Source organism: Saccostrea cucullata, unplaced genomic scaffold (assembly GCF_032062105.1).
Source record: "Saccostrea cucullata isolate Sc308-1 unplaced genomic scaffold, CSIRO_AGI_Scuc_v1 ctg3747, whole genome shotgun sequence".
NCBI lineage: Eukaryota > Metazoa > Mollusca > Bivalvia > Ostreida > Ostreidae > Saccostrea > Saccostrea cuccullata.
In genome coordinates this window covers 38,973-45,215 of record NW_026936208.1, presented here as the reverse complement: position 1 = coordinate 45,215, position 6,243 = coordinate 38,973, and positions in this window count along the sequence as shown.

The following is a 6,243-nucleotide window of genomic DNA, read 5'->3' as shown; positions in this document are numbered from 1 at the left end:
CAGCAGCAAATGGTATTTGTTAAGTGTGCTGTTGTCTATAATAATAAATATGGAAATATAATTTTAAAAAAAGTATAGATGCCCAGTGTACTTCACATGCTTCATACTACGCGGATCTAGACGGGGCGGGTTTTTTTTTAAAGATTAAGAAAGGATTTTTTTTTCAAGTTCATTTCTGAGTTGGAGTCCTCTTGAAAAAAAATTCTGGATTTATATCTCGACTTTATTTTATGTGTTCTGTTTCATGTACGCAACTGATTAAATTATGAAAGACATAGACATCGGAAACGGGGTAGGGTGGGGGGGGGGCTATATATATAGGGGGACTTATATAGCCCCTTTCACTTTTTTGCAAAGATAGACACAATGTAAGCATTGAAAATTGGAGCTTACCTATTTTTGGTGGTTTCTATTCTATTTCTTTATTATTCCATATAAAGATAAGATTTTCCTGTATTACACAATTTTAATCTATCGAGTTTCATAGATTTAAAACAATAACCGATTTATTTCCGACGGAGCATTTAAATATTAGACATAGTGCTAGAGTCAATTTATTCATGTGAAATATTACAAGAATTGCTTGCTTGACTTCTGAGATAATGAAACATGCGTGATTTTCAAATCTAACATAGAAATCTCCATAGGCAATTTTAAGGGACTAATAGAACAGGAAGTACTCTTCATATACATACTATAAAGTTGAAACATAGAGAGTATATATATTTGAAATTAATTTAAAATACAAAATTTCATGTCTCTGAATCACCTTTAAGTGGAAAAAAATGACCCCACACGGACTATACATATATTTTACCCTTCTTATGCTTAACTCAAAACCGAAATCAGTTTGAAGATTGTTGGGTAAATGAAAAAAATACATACAAAGCACTATTTTCTGTACTGACCCCTAAAATATATTTCTTCTATTTTAAGAAAATTTATTTGTACGACCTTTCCACCTGAAGACAATGCCAGTGTCATTATTCATGTGAAATATTACAAGAATTGCTTGTTTCCCTTTTGAGATAATTGACCATGAGTGATTTCAAACAATATTGTAACATAGATACATGTATATCTCCATAGTCAATTCTAAGGGACTCATAGAACAGGAAGTACTCTTCATAGTAAAATTGAAATATAGAGAATATAACACTCCAAGCAGATGGACAAAGGAAGATAACTCTTACGCAATTATTTTTTTAAATTACTTAAGAAGTACTAAATTTCAGATCACTTAAACACCTATAAGGTATCAAAAAGTGACCTCACGGACCATAATTTTTAAATTGCCCTCCTTATGCTTAACTCGGAACCGAAATCACTTTGAAGATTGATGGATAAATAAAAAAGTTACAAGCAAAAAAACTATTTTTTGTACTGACCCCTAAAATTCCTTTTGTTTAAAAAAAAATATTTTCAAGACCAAACCACCTGATGACAATGCTAGAGTCATTATTCATGTGAAATAGTACAAGCATTGCTTGTTTCCCTTTTGAGAAAATGGAACAGGTGACATTTCATATCTAACATAGAAATCTCCATAGGCAATTTTAAGGGACTCATAGAACCGGAAGTACTCTTCATATACATACTAAAGCTGAAACATAGAGATTATATAACCCTCCAAGCAGATGGACAAAGGGAGATAACTCTTACACATTTTTTTTTTTAAATTGCTTAAAAATACAAAATTGCAGCTCTCTAAAACACTCATAGGGAGCCAAAAAGTGACCCCACGGACGATATTTTTTCAATTGTCCTTCTTATGCTTAATTCAAACCGAAATCCGTTTGAAGATTAAAGGGTAAATAGAAAAGTAACAAGCAAAAAAAAATTTTCTGTACTGACCCCTTAAACCCCTTTTATTTCAAGAAAAATTTTTTTCAAGATCTAATCACCTAAAGACAATGATAGAGTCATTTTTTCATGTGAAATATCAGGAGTATTGCTTGCTTGACTTCTGAGATAATGGAACATGGGTGATTTCAAATTTAACATAGAAATCTCCATAGGCAATTTTAAGGTACTTATAAAACCGGAAGTACTCTACATATCCATGCCAAAATTGAAACATAGAGAGCATATTAGACTCCAAACAGGTTGACACAGGGAGATAACTCTTGCACGATTATTTTTGAAAATACTTAAAAATACAAACTTTTAAGTCTCTAAAAGTCCTTTAAGGGGTCAAAAAGTGTCCCCAAGGACCATGATTTTTAAATTGCTCTTTTTATGCTGAACCCAAAACTGAAATCAGTTTGAAGATTGATTGATAAATAAAAAAGTTACAGGGCAAAAACGATTTTAAGAGTTGACCCCTAAAAGTCCCTAATTTTTAGGGATTTAGTTTTCATATCCTTTTCACTTGAAGACAATAATAAGTCAATTATTCCCTGTAAATATTACATAGAATTGCTTGCTCTCCTTTTGAGATAATGGAACATTAATGATTTTATTTTTACTATAGAAACTCCCATAGACAATTTCAAAGCCTTATAGAACCGGAAGTACTCCTCCAATGGACATGAAACTTACATTACAGCCTTTAATTACTTTGATAAACACAATATTATCATCAAAATAAATTTCCTACAGTGTTTTCAAAATTTTTAATTTCAATCCCCCCTTTTCTTAACTTTGGAGCCCTATAACACAAAAATGTAGCAAAGGTGCTAAAACACTAACGATGACTTTTTTGTAGATATTACTTTGAAGAATACATTCCTAAATTTTGAACGAAATGGCATGTAAAATAAGGAATGTTTGAGGCTTTAAAGAAAATTCAGTTTCTGACTCATAAATACCGGAAGTGACGTTTCCTGAAGTACTAAACCTAACATACACAAAACATTTAAAAGTTCTTTTTCATAGTTATAAAGTTAAATCCATATGTTCAAAGACTTTTTTTATATCCATGACATAAAAAACGCTAATAAATAAAACTAGATCTTTTTGTCGTTCAACAAAAACGGAGGGCTTTTCGACACCTAAAAAGAAGAATCTTATATAACACATTAAAAACAACTGAAATAATACAATATCGTAAAAGTTCTTTTGAGATCAATACTGAATTAAAAACATAACCATTCTCTTAGTTGTCCAGTGTCTACTCGGAGAGAAATAACTCTTCCCTCAATATTTAAAACATACTAAAATGTACTGTTTTTCAATCCACTAAAACTCCTATAAGGGGTCAAAAAGTGACCCCACGGCCAATATTTTTTAAACTGCACTCTTTATGCTTAATGCCATACCAAAATTAGTTTGAAGATTGCTTGAGAAATAAAAAAGTTACGGAGAAAAGGCTGTTTTCTGAATTGACCCCTAAAGTCCCTACTCTTTAAGGGATTTTTCTTTTCATGACCTTACCAACTGAAGACAATGATAGAGTCATTATTCATGTGAAATATCACGAGCATTGCTTGCTTCCCTTTTGATATATGGGACATTGTATGATTTCATATTTAACATAGAAATCTCCATAGACAATTTTAAGGGACTCATAAAATTCGGAAGTACTCTTCATATGCATATCAAATTTGAAACATAGAGAGCGTATTAATCTCCAAAAAGGTTGACAAAGGGAGATAACTCTTGCATTATTATTTTTTAAATTACTTAAAAATACATAATTTCAGGTCTCTAAAACACCCATAAGGGATCAAAAAGTGACCCCACGGACCATTATTTATAAATTGCCCTTTTTATGCTTAACTCAGAACCGAAATCAGTTTGAAGATCTATGGACAAATAAAAAAGTAATTTATAAAAAACTATTTTCTGTACTGACCCCTTAAATCCCTTTTATTTTAAAAAAAATTATTTTTGTCACCTAGACATCGAAAGGCAATGCTAAAGAAATTTTTCAAGTGAAATATCATGAAACTTGCTTGCTTCCCTTTGACAATAATGGACATTACATAATTTCAAATTTAACATAGAAATCTCCATAGGCAATTTTAAGGTATTAATAAAACCGGAAGTACTCTACAGATCCATACCAAAATTGAAACATAGAGGGCATATTAGACTCCAAAATGATTGACAAAGGGAGATAACTCTTGCACGATTATTTTTGAAAATACATAAAAATACAAAATTTCAGGTCTCTAAAAGTCCTTTAAGGAGTTAAAAAGTGACCCCACGGACCATAATTTTTAAATTGCACTTTTTATGCTTAACTCAAAACTGAAGTCAGTTTGAAAATTGGTTGACAAATAAAAAAGTTACAGGGAAAAGACGATTTTTAGCGTTGACCCCTAAAAATCCCTAATTTCTAGGGATTTGGTTTTCAGGCCCTTTTCCGCTGAAGACAATAATAAATCAATTATTCCTTGATAATATTTCTAGATTTGCTTGCTCTCCTTCTGAGATAATGGCACATTAATGATTTTTTTTTTACTATAGAAACTCTCATAGACAATTTTAAAGCCTCATAGAACCGGAAGTTCTGTTCTGATGGACATGATACTTACATTATAGCCTTTAAATACTTTGATAAACAATATATAATCCTCAAAATAAATTTCTTTCATTGTTTTCAAAATTTTTAATTTCAATCCCCCCTTTTCTTAACTTTGGAGCCCTGTAACACAAAAATATACGATAGGTGCAAAAACACTAACGATGACTTTTTTGTAGATATTACTTTGAGGAATATATTCCTAAATTTTGAAAGATATTGCATGTAAAATAAGGAAAATTTTAGGCTTTAAAGAAAATTTAGTTTCTGTCTTCTAAAAACCGGAAGTGACGTTTACAGAAGTAAAAAACCTAGCATACACAAGATATTTAAAAGTTCTTTTTAATGGTTATAAAGGTAAATCCATATGCTCAAAGACTTTCTTCATATCCATGACATAAAAAACGCTAAGAAATAAAATAATAATAAAAAAGACGAAAACAATAGGTCTTTTCGACAAAAGTCGAAAAGCCCTAATAATAATAAAAAAGACGAAAACAATAGGTCTTTTCGACAAAAGTCGAAAAGCCCTAATAAGAAACAGAGTAAAAACAATATGTTCCCCAACTTCGTTTGGGGAACATAAAAATCAGTTTCTATAACTATTAATATACATTGTACGTCCTGCTATGTATAAACATAGGTAATCAAAGATTACGAAGCTCACCTCGACGAATGTTATCAGTTTAAGTAATGCAAATCTCACATCATATTTTCTTAATATTTAGCATTCATCCCAACAACAATATTCTTGCAAGTTGTGTTTAACCCCTTTCGTGGCATATACACATTTCTACGCGTATAGCGTGAAAAACATGTATAGTGTAAAACAAATATTCATAACTGTTAATACTGCAGTAATAAAGGACTTCAAGTTCATTCGGATTGATCTGTTCCCAAAACTTTAACCTGGTCTCTTTTATAGAAAATATAGGTCAGATCCAGCATCCAAAGCAAGTCTGATAGTGTCCATCCTTAGATGCATCATCATCCATGCAAGTTTTGTGCAAATAGGGCTTATAGTTACTTTGGAATGAAAATGTAGGTCAGATCCAGCATCCGAAGCAAGTCTGGTAGTGTCCATCCCTTGATACATCATCCATGCAATTTTGGTTTAGCTAAGGCTTATAGTTACTTGGGAATGAAAATGTAGGTCAGATCCAGCATCCGAAGCAAGTCTGGTAGTGCCCATCCCTAGATGCATCATCCATGCAAGTTTGGTCCAAAAAGTGCTTATACATACTTGGGAATGAAAATGTAAGGTCGGATCCAGCATCCGAAGCAAGTCTGGTAGTGCCCATCCCTTGATACATCATCCATGCAAGTTTGGTTTAGCTAGGGCTTATAGTTACTTGGGAATGAAAAAGTAGATCAGATCCAGCATCCGAAGCAAGTCCGGTAGTGTCCATCCCTGGATGCATCATCTATGCAAGTTTGGTCCAAATAGGGCTTATAGTTACTTGGGAATGAAAATGTAGGTCAGATCCAGCATACGAAGCTAGTCTGGTAGTGTACATCCTTTGATTCATCATCCATGCAAGTTTGGTTCAGGTAGGGCTTCTAGTTACTTGGGAATGAAAATGTAGGTCAGATTCAGCATCCGAAGCAAGTCTGGTAGTGTCCATCCCTAGATGCATCATCCATGCAAGTTTGGTCCAAGTAGGGCTTATAGTTCCTGTGGAATGGACCTGCTCCAAAAACTTTAACCTGGTCACTCATCTGGAAAATTTAGGTCAGATCCAGCATCCGAAGCAAGTTTTGTAGTGTCCTTTCCT